This window comes from Sapajus apella, unplaced genomic scaffold (genome assembly GCF_009761245.1).
Source record: "Sapajus apella isolate SASKATOON/1434 unplaced genomic scaffold, GSC_monkey_1.0 scaffold76, whole genome shotgun sequence".
Classification (NCBI taxonomy): Eukaryota; Metazoa; Chordata; class Mammalia; order Primates; family Cebidae; genus Sapajus; species Sapajus apella.
The window spans coordinates 1719795-1738770 of record NW_022437016.1 but is presented as its reverse complement, the minus strand read 5'-3'; positions in this window follow the sequence as shown (position 1 = coordinate 1738770).

Sequence of the window (18976 nt, the reverse complement as noted above, 5' to 3'; positions counted from 1 at the left end):
ATACTTAGAACAGTACCTGGCATGTGACATGCAGTTTACAGATGTTAATTGTTGTATTCTCGTACTCAACTCCCTACTCTCCAGACACACAAGTCTCAAACATGCCTTTGGCCCATCCCCTCTCATCACTTGCATGTGCTCTCCCTCTGCTGGGAGTAGAGATCCAGCCTGGGCAGATTCACCTTAAATATCATCCACTGGCTTCCTGAGGCCTTTTGCCTTCTCCCAGAGGAGTTGATAACTTTGCTCTGAGATCTCACAGTGGGGACTCCCTACCTTCATTTTAGCACTTTCGTCACACAATGCCATTCTCCCACAAAGGACCATGAGCAATACAAGGGCATGGTCTAGTCTGAATTCTTTCTGAGCCCTGGAGCCTTGCCATGGACCTCGCCCATAGCTAGCACCCATTGAAATTGAGCCTGATGCCTTGAATGAGGAGATCCTGAAGGAAGCTCCCCCAGCAGCACCGTGACTGTTCAGAATCCCTCAAGAATGGTGGTCCTTCCAATTTGTGCTGTCAATGCAGCCTACAAGGGGCCTGGAGAGAAGGCCACAGTCAAACAAAACCCACAGGCTTTTGTGGGGGTATACTTTTTTATTGGCCTCTGCCCGTAAAACTGCCAGACCCTGAAAGGCATTGACTCTCTGTCTCCCTTTGGATACTTTGCTCCAAGTGTTTGTACACGTTATAGCCAAAGCCAGGGAGGGGTGTGTGTGTGTGTGTGTGTGTGTGTGTGTGTGTGTGTGTGTGAAACCAGGAGACTGGGGAGGCTGTCAGCTTGGGTAGTCACAAGCACCCCAGATGGGAAGTTCAGAATTCAGATTCTGGACCCAGCCCTGATACTAACAGGCTACAGGCTGCTGGACTCTGGGCTAGTTTCTCCCAAGTCTTGCCCTCAGTGTCTCTTCATAAACAGGTTAGGTGGACAAGAACTTCACTGAAGAATCCTTCAGCTTTACTATTTGTTTTTTCAAGCCCTCAGGGCCTGCAACTGGAAAAGGAGAGGGTAAACAATTCTATATATTTGTAGAGGAGGAAGAGGTTTACAGAGCAAAGTCCTGGAGGAGCAGTGTTACTTATTCTAGGAAAGTTGCTCTGACCATAGCCCCAAATTCAGGACAGGAGTTTCTCCTTTCAGTATTCACCATCCCCACACATCTATAATGTTCCTACTTAACCTATTAAGTTTTAATTGTCCTTTTAGCTATTTGTTTTCTCCTAATATATGTGAGCTCCTGGATAGGGCTATGTTTTATGTCTCCAGAGCCCATAGGTTAAACCATATAGTAGATCCTCGAAAAATGTACGATCTTACTGCTCCATGCAGTTTCAAAGTCATTTTTATTTAAGTCTTCTGGAAAGGGGCTCGTGATCTACACTTTGTAGTTGAGCAAATGGAGGCTAAGATATGGATTTGTGTTCATGCAGGATCTCCAAGCCTGAGTAGACCATGGGCTTCTTTCTTCTGAGTCCCAGACCAATTCACTTTGGAGTCTACCAAAAGGCTCATTCATGGGTTTGCTGAGGAGCCACTAAGGGACTAAACAGACTGTGTGTATAGAAACCGGAAAAGTCGAATCAAACGCAAGGCCTTAGTACTCTCCTCCTTGGTCAGAGAGGCTGATGTCTTCGGAATTCAGATTAGAAGGACAAATTTCAGTAACAACCAGAGTAGTAATTGCCCCTTGTTGAACAATTTCCATGGCCAGGGTCTGTGCTAAGCACGTTGGTTGGAGTATCTCATTCAGTTGTCACACATACACCATATTGTAGCTGTCAACACTCCCATTTTACAGAACAAGTCTTGAGGCTCAAGGAATTTAAATGATTTGCTTCGAGTCATGCCATTAGTAAGGAGGCAGGGTGCAGTTCTAACCTAAAACATGGTCACTCTACAGCAACATTCTCATAACCCCTCCAGAGGCCAATGCTCCCATTTTATAAATATGGAGACTAGGACGGCCAGAAATGAAAAAGCCCCCATCCAAGTTTATAAAGGTGCCAGAACCAAGAGCAGAGTGTTTTTTAATTTTATTTCCGTTGCATTCCTGACCCCATGGTAACCCCCAGGTCCAACTGCTTTTCTGACCTCTGGGCAGGTAGAGAACAATACTTACCACTTCTCAGAAACCAAGGCAAGTGCCAAGTTGGGTTAGCCTCACTAGCCAGTTTTGTAGCACAATCACCAGCCTGATTGCTGCGGTTCACTAGGTTTTATGATCAGGGATGACGTAGTTTCTTCACTCACTTGCAAGTTATTCAACTCCACAGTTAACAAACACAGCCTTCCAGGGGCAGAACAAGAGGCAAGTCTTAGAGGAGCTGTCTGCAAAGATCAGCAAGGCTGGCCTTTCTTATCAGAAAATAAAAGCATGACTCATTGACTGTGTAGTCCTCGGCAAATTTCTTTCCTTCTTTGGATCTTGATCTTCCATGCAATATAATTTGGAGAACTGGGTTCAAACATCTAAATGACCTGGGAGCTTGGGTAAAAATACAGATTCCTGGGTCACACTCATTGAGATTCCAATTATGTCTTGGGACTCCGTGTTTTTGGAACTTTCCCAGGGTGGCTTTGATGCATGCCATATTTGGGAATCACAAATCTGGAAGATTCCTAAGAGCCTTTCCAACCAGAGCACACAGAGTCTGTCCATTTACACAGAGAATACAGCAAGTCCTAGTCCCCATCTTCATATATTGCAGTAGTGGGTATGCTGCTAAAGGAATGCACTCCTTCGTTGGAGTTAAGAGAATAGAGTTAAGACCAAAGGAGGTTTGCTTAGGTAGTCTTCATAGAAAGGGCTGCTTTTTTGGGAGGGGATGATAATATGAAGAGCTTTCCATCACTAGAGAGGTACAAATTGAGAGGCAACCTAGGTGAGATGCAGGTCCCTGTTATATGGAACAAAGCACCTTCAGAAGGAATTGTTAAGGAATCACCACATGTATCCATCTCACTCAGATGTTGTAAGGAAGACAGTATAAATAAATCAGAAAGGGCCTGGTGTAGAGTCTGACACACCGTAAGTGCTCCATAAAGGTTTGTGGTTTGCTTTTCTTTCCTTCCTTCCTCCCTCCTCCCCCGCCCCCGCCTCCCTTCCTTCCTTGCTTCCTTCCTTCTCATTCTGTCTTCCTTTCTTGTCTTTTTCTTTCTTGTCTTTTTCTTTCTTTCTTTCTTTTTCTTTCTTTCTTTTTTTCTTTCTTTTTCTTTCTTTCTTTTTCTTTTATTCTCTTGTTCATTTCATTGGCATCACCATTAGTTCCCACAAAAACTAAATCTAAATTTAGGAAGAAAGAGCTTCTCACCCAACCTTATTTTCTGTTACGTAAGATGCTGGGGGTTGCAATAAAAACAAAATCGACAAACAAAAACAGAACAGAGGATGACTATTGGGCAGCAGAGATTTCTGTGGTGGCTGAGGACATGGTGCATTGGGTGTGGATGAGAATTTTCTGCTCCGGTTCCTTTTAAGTTTCCAAGTGAAACTTCCAGTTGGGGATAAGCCAACTTTAGAACCCACTCGGCAAGTCTGTAATTGGGTTAATGGTATTTGGACTTGTTTAATCTATTTATCTGGTGTCAGGGGGATGTCACAGTCATAGAACTTCTCTTTATGCTGAGCTAAATTATGCATCAGGGACACAGACAAGAATGGCACTAGGTTCCACAGCTTCCTGACTTATCCCATTCACACCACAGCGCAGAATGGAGTTTAAGCATTGTCATGCTCTGCCCTGTTCATACCCTCTTCATAAGACCTTTTTGTCTTAGGCTCTATACCTAAGCTGCTTCTAGTTCCCTGCCCACCCTTTGTTTTCTCTGACCTCCATACTTTTGCCCATTCTACTTCCACGGGTATGCATTTTCTTGCCAGCTTTTTTCCTTCTGCCTAACTCTCACTTTAGTGGACATTAGCCTGTAGTAATCTCTCTATTGGCTGCTCAGCAACAGTTATTTCTTCTGATCAACGCCTGATTCTTTTTGGAGGGAAGGAGTAGAGAACCACCTCAGCTTCATTGGGTATGATCTTGATGAAATTTAAATCAAAGTGTTACGTTCTCCTACTGCAGGCTACTCAAGCATAAGACCTGCATGTGGCCAACTAGATTCTCACTGCCAACACTCTGAATGTTGAATAAAGTGATACAAGAAAGGAACAGCTGGAGTGTGTTGAACTGTAGAGACTGGATCAGATTTTTAATCACTTTTTGCTACTAAGCCCCTGGAATGATCTGGCTTTCTAACTTCTTCAAGTCTCTTTCTCCAGCCTTCCCTCACAGGTTGAAACCTATCAGCCAAGCCCTCTGAAATGCTTGTAGTAACTTCTCTTTGGGTCAAACTCTATTGCTGCCTCTTGTAGCCTATGAACCATGGCATGTATATTCAACCATGATCCAAGACTGTTTTCTTTGGGAAGCCTTCCTTGAACCCTCAGCGGTAGAGCTCATTTAGTCCTTCATGACATCCCTATGGAGCACCTAATATATACTTGGTTCTGTTCTGGGTTCAGGTAATATGAAGTCGTGGTACCTGCCCTCTCTTCTGAAATTCCCAAGCACCAGGGGTTGCCTCTATGTTAGTCCTAACTTAGCACATTGGAAAGCCTTGGGTTTCGTGACTTGTCTCCCCAAGAGTCTGTGCAGTCTGCAGTTGCAGTGCAATGCTTCATTTATATCCAGACCTCTACTGCCTAGCATGGTACCCAGAAAAAAAGTCGATGCAAAATAAATGTGTGTTGAACTCAGTTGAATTACTTTTGGGGACTCCCTACAAAGCAGTATCAGCCTTAAATTCAAAACTGCTTTGAGAACTAACCCAGACACTGTTGTATTTGGGAAAGCAAAGAGGAAAAAATGGTTGGAAAAAAAATTGCAATGGACGTGTACTTTGATTCAATGAGGCATTCTTTCGCTGTTAGCCTGTTTTTAAAAAATCACCTCCTAGCAGTAGCCATAACCCAGTAAGCACTTTGGTGACTGGATGGAAATATTTCATTTAGGGGTGCTAGTAAAAATCTCAGTAAAAGGGATTCCCATTCCCTCCCTCTCTCCACACCCCCCTCCCTTCCCATAAGGAGCCTTAATGGACCATCAGTGCAACTCTGACATGATGGAAACTCTCAGAGATGGAATTTCCACACTGGACAGAGAACAGAAGAATGTTATTTTTCTCACTGCAACCTTGGAACTGGCACACTGCCCCTTGTTGAGAAAAGGGATATGTGGGGAAAGGAGCTAGAGTACCGGGGAAGGGCAGCAGAAGCTGAGATGATGGCATGCCAGGCCTCCAGATGTTTGCTCCTTGCAGATGTGTCAGTGATGCTTTGGCCCACACATCTGGGAGATATCACCACAGTTCACATCTGGAGAGCACTTCACAGGTTATAAAGTCCTCTCCCTGTTGTCTCTAATCAGATTCCCATGGCAGAACAGATACTATTGTCCCCATTTTATCAATGAGGCTCCTAGAACTGTCACATGCCCTTTCTTAGGCAGTGATAACAATAACAATGGCAATGATAATGATTGCCAACACTAATAAAGCACTGAGTATGTGCCAGGCACTGGTCAAGCACTCTATAACCTGAGCTCATTTAATCTACATGGCATGTCTTTAAGATACACAATTTTATCCTCACTTTAATGAGTCACACGAGAATTTAGTAATTTGCTTCAGATCATGCAAAGAGCTGGTGGCAAAGCTGGGGGTTCAAGCCTAGGCAGTTTTCCTTCAAACTCTATGCCCTTAAGGATTAGTTCATGCCTGCCTGTCTGTCTGTCGAAGCTGGGAATAGATGCAAGTCTGACTCTTAATTTCATCTTGCTGCTTATAGCATTAAATAAAGATAAAAGTGTGATTCTCATTGAAAGCATTCATTCATTCATTCACATATGTGCTAGGTGACTACAACATGCCTGGCACTGGTTTGGTGGAAAACAGAGTTGAGAACGAAGTCTTCTATTTGGTACTAAGTGTTATAAGCACAGTGGCCATTATATCTTGAGCTCCTGAAATTGGGCATGGCACATCTTGGGCATGGAATAAATGTGTTGAATGAATGGGTTGTACCTGTTCTTGAGAATAAAGACTTATAAGTGTGTGTGTGTATGTGTGTGTATATATATATATATATTCATCTTCTTATATATTATATAACAATAATGAGATAATACACAGTGTGGAGACCTACAGTGTGATCTGGAAATGGAATAGATGATCACAAGAATGTAGGAGATTTCCTGGCACTTCCAATTGTTCAGCACACTTAAAATGGAGCAGTATTATAGTTGGAGTAACTCTCTGAGAAGTTCAAACAGATAAGCAGAGATATATTCTGAAAAGCTGGGCATTATGTTATAGGACAGGGATCAAGAAACTGTATATTTTTTGTGTTTTTTGTGCTGGTTTTTTTTTTTTTTTTTTTTTTTTTTTTTTTCTTAGAAATGGGATTTTACTCTGTTGCCAGGCTTGAGCATAAAGGCACAATACTTTAGCCTCAAACTCCTGGGCTCAGTTGATCCTCCTGCTTCAGCCTTCCAAGCAGCTGGGACTAGAGTCCTAAATAGCTGGGACTACACCACCACACCTGGCTTAAACTTTGTTCTTTAAAAAGCCTTATAATAAATACTTTCGGCTTTGTAGGCCATACTGTTTCTGTTGCAGCTACCGACTTCTGCTTCACAAAAGCAGCCGTTCATAGTATATAAATGAATGAGCACAGCGGTAGTCCATCAAAACTTTATTTACAAAAATATGCAGAGGGCCAGATTTAGTCTGTAGTGTATAATGCCATTGATGCAGTATGATCAGATTAGGTTTCCTTTCTTCCTTCACTTCATAAGTATTTGTTGAATACCTACTATGTACCATATATTATAGCAATTGCTTTATTTTTGTTTCTTACAATCCTGAGAGGCAGAAAAAAATCAATTTCAGCAGACTGGCAAGTACTGTGATGAGCGGAAACAAAGGGAGTGGTGAAGTCATAGAGAGGGTCCCCTACCTTAAAATTTGGAAGGGTGAATGCATATCATCCTTCTTCAAAGAAGATATATTTGATTTCCAGCCTAAAGGATGAATAAGGCTAAATGATGAAAATGAAAAGTGAAAGAATGTTCCAGATATATAAATGCTGGGGAGTGATAGAGAACTTGCAAGGTTAGAGAACCTAGAAGAAATTCAGCATGCTGGAGCATAGATTGTGAAAAGAAGAATGATAGGCATGGGGCTGAATATTATCGGTCATATCAGTGCTACCCCGTAAAAACGAGAGTGTGAGCTACATGTGTAATTTAAACTTTTCTGATAGCCACATTTATTTTTTGTTTGTTTATTTTCTTTACTGTTTATTTTTTTTTTTTTTTTGAGACAGAGTCTTGCTCTGTTGCCCAGGCTAGAGTACAGTGGCACGATTTTGGCTCACTGCCTCTGCCTCCCTGGTTCAAGCTATTCTTGTGCCTCAGCCTTCCAAGAAGCTGGGACTACAGGTGTGTACCACCACGGCCGGCTAATTTTGTATTTTTAATAGGGATGGGGTTTCACCATGTTGCCCAGGCTGGTCTCCAACTCCTGGCCTCAAGTATTCCACTCACCTCAGCCTCCCAAATTGCTGGGATTACAGGCATGAGCCACCACGCCTGGCCTGCTAATAACCACATTTAAACATTTTTTAATAAACAGGTGAAATTAAAATTAATAATGTATTTTGTTTGATGTAAAATGTTGACATTTTGATGTGATTAATATCAGTAATTATTATGAGAAAAACCTTATTACCTTTGAAATCCATGGTGAATTTTTCACTTGCAATACATATAAATTCAGACTAACCATTGCTGAATTTCAAGTGCTCAGTGGACACATGTGGCTACTGGATTAAACTATGCCAGGCCAGATCATTCAGGATCAGTAGCCCAGCAACCAAGTCTGGACTTTGGCATAAGTGTAATGTGATTTTTATGTATCCTTCTGGTAGCAGGGTATCCTGTAATATTTAAGCTTGTAGTTTCCTTCCAGCTAATTGCATCGAGGTAGGAAGCTCAAAGAAGAAAAGCAAATATCAGAATAAAGGATGAAAAGAGAATGACCAGCTTTGGATGGGAAAGAGAAAGATACTGTTGCTTTACCAGAAAAACTGTGAAAGTTGATAATAATGGAACCAAATTCCTAGCGGACCTAGACTGATGACAGTCGAGAGGTCAGGTGTGTTAGTGAGTCTGGTCACACAATGACGTCTAAACCAAGAAGTCTGGCTAATCAATCATCAGCTCTGTGAATTAACTGGTGACCAGCAACCCTCTCATTCAGAACCTGAGGGTGTCAAAAGAAAAAGGCCAGATCAGTCCAGGAGGCCACCTTATTTTCCTTGCTGCCAGCTGCAGGTTCAGGTTGTAGAACCCATCTCAGCCTGAGGAGAAGGAGTTTGGCAACCCCTCACCTCTGAGCCTGTGAAGGCTGAGGCCCATTTCCCAATTGGAGGCTAAGACCCATGTCCTGGGTGGCAGGCTTAGTGTCAGTTATTCCTACCACATCTCAGGTGCCTAATTGTCCTTCTGTCTGCTCCAATTCTCCAACTGGCCTCAAAGTTTTAAACCTCAGCTTTCTACTCAATTAACCAAACTCTCCTCCATAGTTGATTCCATTATCCAAACACAGGCAATTGGGATGTACTAAGAGTTGGAATTACTGATTTTTTAAAAAGTCAAATTTGCTATCTCTAGACACATACTCATCTTGGAAAGCTTTAGCCATTGGAGGGCCTTGGTGGGCATCTCTTTAAGGAAAAATGAGAAATATTGGTAACTGATGTATGATTTTTGTGTTAGCAGCCATTTATAAAGTGCTGAAAAACTTTGTTCTCTTAATGGGTTAAGTTTCAGCCTGGAGTTTATATCACTAATTGGATTAGCATGTGTTTTCTTCATCGATGGTACTTGACTCAGGCTCTGTTCAAATTTATTCATGTCTGCCTCAAATAATCACAGAAGACCTATTGTATGTCAGAGGATACAGGTCAAATGAGAGGCAGCTTCTGAGGAATGGAATAAATAAACAGACAATTATCATAGTGTGGTTAAGACAGTTGTGGAGGAAGTAAAGCTGTTAGGGGCTCACAGTGTTTCCAGGCTTGGTCAGGCTCAGAGAACTCTTCTAACAATATCATTAGGCATTGTTATGTTTTTGAGTTCATAAATAGATTGTCTCAGTTCAAATTCAGATTTCATCTGTTTACTAGTCATGGAATATTGGGAAATTTATTTAAAACTTCTTGCTCCAATTCCTTCATTTTTAAAATGAGAATACTGATAATTATACCCATATCAATGGGTTTTTATATATATTAAATAAATGATTATATGTGAAGTACGTAATTTCATGCCAGGCACATAGTGAGTCTGCAATTAATGTAAGCTATAATAATGATAATTAATGAACTTATCTAAACTCAAAACTGAAGAACAAAGAGGAGTGACGTGTGTATGTATATGTAGATAAGGGAAGAAGTTCTAGAACGCAGAACTAATAGAACATTGCAAGCTAAGGTAACAAAAGGAAATTTGGTTTGGCTGCAAAAAATGAGGAGTGAGTAGGGAGTGGTTGGGGATGGTACTAAAAGATAAGCCTAGCAATGTAGGTAGAATCTACCGTGAAGGGTTTAGGCAGTCTAAAACTTTGGACAACAGTATTTTTGAAGAAGTGAGCATGTACAAATTTCAGGCTCTGAAGACAACTTAAATTTACAGGTGAATGAGAAACCAACAACTGATGCCTTGTATGTGTTAACGTGAGTTCCGGGAAAACTGCAGATGTTTGAGATCAAAGCATTTAGCAGGAAGCTTTGTGGAAAATTTGTTTAAAATATCAACACAGAAATATTTGTGACAACCTGAGGGAAAACCATTCTGCTAGTGGAAGAGAAATACCAAGGTTTGAGTTTAGGTCTTGGATGGTGCATGAAATGTCTAGAAACTAAGTTCTGTCTTTGGTTCCTTGGAGAGAATTTTTGAAATTGAAATTGGTCCTTGCAAATTGTACCTCTTTTTCTGTGCTGGTAAGGGGTGTGTGTGTGTGTGTGTGTGTGTGTGTGTGTGTGTGTGTGTGTGTACAGATGAATGGATGGATAGATGCCCTATGTCAATGTTTTAAGGATTGAAGAAAATGGGATGTCTAGTCACTTCCCTTTTTACATGTGGTCTATATTACCTTGACATGTTTTTTATCCTGGAGAGGAATGTGCTTGATATGATGCAAGGGTATGCAAGAGAATGAGCTACTCCTTTCTATGCAAAGCTCAAACAGACACCTGGGAAGAACCATAGAGAAGCACCCCAGCTCTTAGACAAACTTATGAAACCACACTGCTTCTATGCTTCCTCATACATTTGGAGAAGGAATATAGAGACAATGAGGAAACATTATAGAATCCTGAAGTCATGTGGGCCTGAGGTCTTCTCAGCCAGACTACCCCTCTTTTATTTTTCTAAATTCCTACTTGTTCTTCAAGACTCAGCTCAAGTGCTACCTCCTCTAAGTCTCCTGGGCTCTCCCCCAGCCCCATCTCCTGTGATCATCCACATTTAGACAATGTTCTGACCACACCTAATGGCTTACAGTTCTCTAAATGCCTTCCTGTGCATCCTCTCACCCACAAACCTTTGTCCAGGCCACCCCCTCTGCCTGGAGCACCCATCTCTCCCTTCTTGATCTGTGTTGCTCCTACTTATGTTCAGAACTCCACATCAGCAACAAATTCTTACCCTCAAGCCTGAGGGTCTTTGACACTGGAATTTAAAAATGCATTTACTGTACCAACAGACAGAGAATTATCTGAGGGAAGGAGCCATGCAATGTTTTTATATTATTATTCATTTGGGAATCTCTGTCACCTTGGATAGTAGGTAATTGAGTATGTGGATTGTTGAAAGGACCGACATCTGTGGTTCTCAAAGTGTAGCCCTCTTGATCAGCAGCAATCACATCGTATGGAAAGTTTTTAGAAATGCAAATTATTGGGCCCTGTAGCAGAACTATTAAATCTGAAATTCTGATGTGGGACCCAGAAATCTGTGTTCTAACAAGCCGTCCAAAGGACTCTGATGCATGCGAACATTTGAGAACTGCTGCTCTAGAGAAGGGGTTGATCACTGTGATGAGAAGTCCATAGCTCCAAGAGGTTCTGTTGACTCCAGTTTCAATAGAACTCAAAGGTGTCATGAGCTATGGACAAACAGTTATTTACTTTATTTGGAGGGTAATCCAGGGAACTCTCTCTGGACAGTCTTCTGTGGATTTAAACTGTGAGAAGGACTCATCCAGCTACCCAGGTCTGTCATGGCATACATCTCCTGCATTCAATTCCCCTATTCTGTGAAACATGAATTGGTATTGATTTGATTCCTCATGGCCTTTATATCTTTTGTGGCTACTTTTTTGGCCCCTAAACACCCTGGGGTATATGTGCATTTTACCTAGATCATATCATCTCTTTTTATTTTTCTTAGTCCTTTATATAAAACATATACTTATGCTATCCTACTGCTTCCTCTAACTCTCTTGCTCCCAAATTCCTTTTATCATTGCCTCAGCACTGATTATTTCTCACCTCCACCTCCGGCTTCCCATTTGGTCCTAGTGAATCATGGCTCTCCTTTACAATCTTTATTTTACACAAAGGGATCTACCTCGAAACTGAAAATTGTTCCTAAAACTCTTTTCTTAGAAGCTTTCTTAGAAGTTTGTTCATCTCCCTTGCAATAGTGTCCAACTACTTTAGTGCTGTAGCAGGCCCCACTGAAGCTGGTACAGTAACATATTCTAGTATGACTTCCCTTAGTCACTGCTCATGTTTCTGCCTGAGAGCTTTCCAGGAGAGAGCAGCCCACTCTGCTCACCAGCAGGTAAGACAGATATGCTGCAGGATTAATGCCACCGGGAAATCTCTCAACCACTGTTGGGCATGATAGGATTAAATACTCCAGCTTTCTAACATCTCAGGTGAGATAATTCTGAGGAGTGTGTCTTCTATTGGCTCACAGAATTCGTCCCTAGGGTGATTAAGCTGTAGTTGATCACAGTAGTAATGTGTTTGAGAATACTACTTTTTTTGATGATCTTACCATTTTTGCCCTCTCCTCTTCTGGTGCTTGTTGGAATCAGCGTCCAGATAAACTACCTGTACTTGAACCTTTGCCTCAGAGTTGGTGATAGGGTTTGGCCATGTCCCCACCCAAATCTCACCTTGAATTGTAATAATCCCCTTGAGTCAAGGGCAGGGCCAATTGGAGATAATTGAATCATGGGGGCAGTTTCCCCATACTGTTCTAGTGGTAGTGAATAAGTCTCATGAGATCTGATGGTTTTATACATGGGAGTTCCCCTGTACAAGCTCTCTTGCCTGCCACCATGTAAGATGTGCCTTTGCTCTTCCTTCATTTTCAACCATGATTGTTATGAGGCCTCCCCAGCCATGAGGAAGAACTGTGAATCCATCAGACATCTTTCCTTCATAAATTAGTAGCATGAGAACCAAGTAATACTGTTGGCTTCTGAAGGAACCCAAACCAAGGCATGCCTTTACAAAGCTCTTGGCAACTGATCTCTTTGTAACTCTCTGACATCACCTGGCATCTTTCTTCCCCAGTGTTGTTTCTCAGTTCTCCTTCTTTCAAATTGAGATCGCAGTGGCCTGAACACTTACCATTCCCCAAACAAGCCATGCCCTAATTCACCCTTTTGGCCTTTGTACATGCTGTTTCCTCTGCCTGCAATGTTGGCCATTTTATTCTGCAGTGGCTTTCCTTTTTTACAGCACCTCACACATTGCACTCCAGTGAGCTAGTTGCTTGTCTTTGTACTTGGAACATTTGGATGGTTAACTCTGTGAGGGGAATGGCTGTGGATGTCTGTCTTGGCCACCACTCTTGTCAGCATTCAGTCCAATGAATTGTGCATAATAATATTCAATAAACAATTGTTCAAAAACACTTGAGAAAATGGATACTTTCATAAGTTAACAAATGTGTTTTGTGTTGTATAAAGTGGTGTCTATATGGAAGGAACTATTTGTAATATGATGTTAATAAGCTGACACCCAGACATTGTCTAAGAGCCTTGGTCACCATCTCTACAGCCTCTGGGAAAAATCTGTTTGGAGTGCCAAAGATTAAAGTGGGAAATAAAAACATTCAGCTAAGCATGTAGCCTAGGCTGGAATATGAATGTTCCAGCCTCAGAAGAATATGGAGATAATAGACTCCCCACTCCCAGGGTAGTCTATGGCTTAGCTGCATGTCAAGTAGAAGGAAAGCAGAACATCTCAAAAACTGTGGTCTTTCACTGCCTTCAGATGCCCTTATTTTGTCTCTAGGTATAGAGCCCAGGTTCCCAGGACTCCACAGATCTCTGCCTTCCATTAAGACCCCAGTGGGGAGAGCCCAGGTACAGGTAGCAGCAGGGGCAAGTTAGTCAGGGATGCCACTCTGTTTTCTACTCAGGGGCTCTGGGCAAGTGGCAAGTTTGAATTCAGAATGAAACCTCTGTTAATTTCCTCATCTATAAAACAGGGTAGATTAAACCCATTGCTTTTACATCACGCTCTTTGGAACCCCAAAGCTCTGAAGAAAATAGAGTTGAGCTACTAGGAATTGGGCTACCCTATCCCCTCTTTGATTAGAGAAGCTCTTTGACTTGGCATTTCAAATAAATTTTGTACTTAAAGAATGGATTATGTGGCCCCAACTTTTGAGAATGTTTGACTGATTCCATTACATTTGAGCCAGCCCCTCAAGGATATAAAACCCAGAGAAGGAGAAGGTAGATATCAAAATTGGATATATGGGCTGGGCATGGTGGCTCACAGCTGTAATTCTAGCACTTTGGGAGGCTAAGGCAGGCAGATCACTGAAGGTCAGGAGTTTGAGACCAACCTTGCCAACATGGTGAAACCTTATCTCTACTAAAAGTACAAAAATTAGGCAGGCATGGTGTCAGGCCCCTGTAATCCCAGCTACTCGAGAGGCTGAGGTAGGAGAATTGCTTGAACCTGGGAGACAGAGGTTGCAGTGAGCCAAGATTTGGCCACTGCACTCCAGCCTAGGTGACAGAACGAGACTCCATCTCAAAAAACAAAAATGGATATATGGTGGCAGGGGTTCATTGTCAGTACATGGAATATCTTTGGGTAAAGCAAATTAAAAACCAGTCTAGCTCTGTTTGGGGTAGGATGGGGTTCCCCGGGGATAAGCTCCATTTTTTGGCTGCTGCTTCACCTGCTTCTCCATAGTATCTCTTAGTGTTCCATCATGGTGCTCAGTTAGCAACAGGCCCAGACAGCTCATCTCATCTTCATCTTGGCAGTCATTATCCCCATTACCCAGATGAAGAGTCATGAGGCTTAAACATTAAGCGGCTTGTCAGTGATCACAGGGCTATAAGGCAGAATAGCAGAACTGGAAACTAGGACTGCTGCCTACTCATATGTCTGCAATGGCGACACACATTGCTTTCCAGCTCTACCTTTTGTAGTATAAAACTGTTGTATTTTATAGACTCTTGCTAACCTTTCCCCTTTATACCAGTTTTATAGCACAAAAGGTATTATAGGGCCAATTTTTGTGGCCCTATAATGCCAATTAAAGGGGTAACTTTTGTGGCTGAACTTAAATGGTGTCTTGTTCTGCTTCCTCCAATTGCTCTGGAAAAATTTCATCTATGGAGAAATTTTGCTGATGGCTCTTCTAAAACATCTTTATATTGAGATATACATACAGAAAAGTATGTGAACTTTTAAGTGCTTGATGAATTTTTATAAGCTGAACAGACTTGTGTAAGCAGCACCCAATCAAGAAACAGAACATTACCAGCACCGCAAGTAACACAGATGTAAGAGGCTATGATCCCAGATCTTACGTAATTCCTTTCTGATCCCCTTCCCAAAGCCTTCTTCTCTCATCTAGAGACCTTAAGACAAAATCACTGAGGATTTATCAAGAACATTATTTAAATTTCCAAACCTATAAACCTGATCACATCGTCTTAGGTTTCTATATTTTCCTGACAGCTGTTCCTAGAAAATAGCTAGATTTTCCTATTCCAATATTTTATTGTTTAAAACTGAAATCTAATGTGCACTTCCTGCTCAGTTTTTCTATAAACTAAAAACTTATTTAAAAAATAAGTCTATTAATTTAAAAAAGAAAAAACACATCTAAAATTAGTCAATTAGTCACCTCCTTCACACTGCCACCCGAGGGACCTTTCTCAACCACAAATCTGACCATGTAAATCTCTAAATATTGTTCAGCAGCTCCACATTGCTGTAAAGATACAGCCCAAAATCCTTTGTATGGCTCTTGGTGACTTCTCCATCCTCTAGTTGGGCAACTGTTAACCATTCTACTGTGTAAACACATCGGCCTTTATTTTTTCCAGTTCTTTGAAAATGTCATGCTTTTCTTAAAGTGATGCACCTGCTAGTCCCATTTGCTTAAACACACCACCTGTTTTTTCTCATTGCCAATTCCTTCTGTCTCTGAAAAAGGTCAGTGACTTGCCCAAAGTCACAGGGCCGATGGCACTTGAATTTGGTTTCCCCCATTGCTAACCCATGCTTCTGTACAGCACTGCTGTTTCTCACCTCAAACATCATTCTTTTAGAATTAAGAAATTTACTCAGAGAAGCAAGGGTTTTCATCAGCTGAAGATTAGAAAGGCTATGCTTTTGTCCAAGCTTTTTATTTCTGGTGTTAAAGGTTAAGAACTGAACAGATTTACTAATGCCAGTGCAGCATACTAGAATGCACCACATTTCTTAAACTTAAACATTATTATTTTTTTGGTTAGACAAACTCTAAAACTTGCATTATAAATATAAATGAATCAAAGTCCTGAATATTTCTGCCTGCTTTGAAGTGAGAAATAATTTTCCATTTGACAGATTAAGTAATAAAGTCCAATGAACTCTCCATTACCGTGTGTGTGTGTGTGCGTGTGTGTGTGTGTGTGTGTGTGTTCTTTTAACTTGCAGTAGGAAGCTCTTTGCCCCATGACTTTGTCTCTTCAGACAAAACCAAGGAATACAAAAAGCCATGTTTAAACTCTCATCTTTTAATCTTTCTGTTTGAGAAATATTTGCCTCTTTTCAGGAGCCTATTACCTAAATGTTGTTTTAGTCTTCACATTGAATTGATAAAACTGTGTGAGACATTTTTCTTTTGTCAATTATTTTACTTTTAATATAACCAGTTATCTGGAAGAACTTAGCAATGACTTTTTTTCTTTTTCAGTAGTCTCCCTCATGTTTCTCTATGATTTATATTTTTAAGAGTCCAAAAAAAAGAAAAAAAAAAAACCCTATAAGTAGTTCTCAACTTCCCTATCCCTGCCCTTATATATAATTCACATTGAGGTTCCCACACAGCCTTTTTGTGAAAAATTCAAAATTTAGTTATCAGCAGATAAACACATATTTTGACCTGCCTTATGGTGGTACTGTCAGCCAGCAGCTCGGTGGACAGTGCCAATAAATTTACTCCATAAAATGCCTATGCAAGCACTTGAATGATTTATGTACTTTGTTTTTATCTTGTAAAATAAGTAGATATCAGAAGAATTAATGTATTATTACTTGTCATAAGTAATCCTGTTCTCATATGACTCTTAACAAGAGGTAACATAATGTGTCCAGCACTGACACTTCGCATATTTATCTCGTTTAATTCTAGCAAAAACCTGATGAGATAGATACTTTTATTATTTCTGTATCACATATGGGAAAACTAAACCTTAAAGCCATTAAATAACTTTCCAAAGATCACATAGCTACTACCTGGTGATAAGATGAACAATGAGATACACTAGACAGATTGACAGCAGCAACATTTCAGTGTCAGCTGCAGGTTCATTTTCACATATATAAAATTATATATATGTGTGTTTGTGTGTGTGTGTATATATATATATATATGTATATATATACATACACATATGTAGGCTCATATATATATTTCATTTTATAAAGGACATTTTAATACCAGAAGAGTAAGAAAGACTTAATCATAAAAGGTAGAACTCCACAAGAATGAACAATTGACCCACATTTTGCCTTAGACAAATGAAAACTTCGTTATGGACCAGCTCTGATCCACAGCTTAGCACTTGGGAACCACTGCATGGGTTTGTGTCTTGGACTATACCAGTGTTTACATCTGGAAGTATATTATTAAAGGCAGTGTGCAAAAGGCAATATATAACCAAGAGTGACGTATGCTTTAGGTCCCCAGAACTTTCTTGTAACATGTAAAAAAGTTTTTCAGTTTTTGCATGTGCAAAATGTAGGTACTTTCAGGAATTAATTTTGGGGAGGAATGGATGTATATTGGATAAAATCTCGTGCTATCCTTGATTCTAATTCCAGGCCCCAGGGCTCTCTCCATGCTAGTGTGTATATATCATAGCCCTTTAGCATTCCGCAACAAACAAAAACCACACAACAACACATTGAAGCATACAAGCTATTATATATTTTCATAATATAGAACTTAAAAGTATAATAATCAACAGTGGCAAAATATTTCTGTCTCTGACATTATTATTTGTAAGATCCAACCTGTAACTGAGATCAGAGAAAACAGTATGGAAAAACAAATCCATGAGAACAGGATAAAAATATGAACAGCAAAATATGTCTGAGTATTTTAAACTGTATAGAAAAAATAAATTAGATGAACAATTGTGTAAATATAAATTAAAAAAGATGACATTCTTAATAAATAAAGTTTACTATTTACATTTTTATGTATTGCCAAAAGAGTTAACTTAGATCCATAAAAACACATAAACAGAAAATAAAAACAAAAATAGGAGCAGCAAATTTATGCGCGTGAGGTACAGAGAAAGGATTGGACTTGTGTTTAGTTTTTGGTGTTTAGATTGTGTTGTGTCTTTTTTCTTTTTCTTTTTTCTTTTTACAATAGGCCAGTAGAATTCTTAGGAGAACAGCTTTTAAGCACTTCAATGGAGTGTCGTTTTTTTGGTAGCTTCCAGAAGATGCCAAACAGATTTCAACATCATATTAATTAGAAATACCCATAATAATTATAACAATAATAAAAAGTATTATATGATACATAAATATGGAAGAGCCTTTTGTAATATGAATACATTTTCTCTAGACGAGATCACAGTTTTATTTTGTAAATATTACATTTAAGTATATATATACACACATATATGTACAACTATATATACATGTGCATATATATGTAAATTTATATTTATATATAATATCGTTATATAGATAGATATCTGCGGACAGGTTATTGATTATAGAGACCCAAGAAAGCAACTCAATAATTGTTCAGAATTTTCCTCATTGACTGCTGGTGTATAGTTTAAGGAGCCCCCATTTATTTGCACTCAGAATGCTGTATCTTCTTTTAATGGAACACTTGATGTGGAATTTTAAGTCTGAGAAGTGAGGTGCCCTCTGAAGAAATTTTAGAGACTCCCTTCCTCTATAAGTTGAAAATGACCCGGAAGTCTTAAATAGACAACGGTTAGCTAATTGACATTATAGGAAGTAATCAGCTTTTAACCAAATCATAGAATTGGTAAAGGGTAAGATCAAATTTGTCTAAAAGATAAAATATTCTCCAATACACGTCTCTCTTTTAAGGCAGACTATAATTCAGGAGCTCCAGCTTTATTCCTTGAAATATCAAACAAGCACTCATTATCTTTCTGAAAAGGCCAATGGGCCTGTGCATTCGTGAATCATAACCCAGGACTTTGTGTCAAGCGTTGGCCCTCACAGCCCACCTAAAACTGCAGGGCCTCAAAATCTCCTGCCCTCCCACTGTGAGGTAGGTATATATTATTATCCCCATTTTGCAGCTAGAGAAACTGATGCAAGTGTAGAGGTGACTGGATAACTTGTTCAAGATCACTGAGCAAACTGCTGCCTGGAGTCA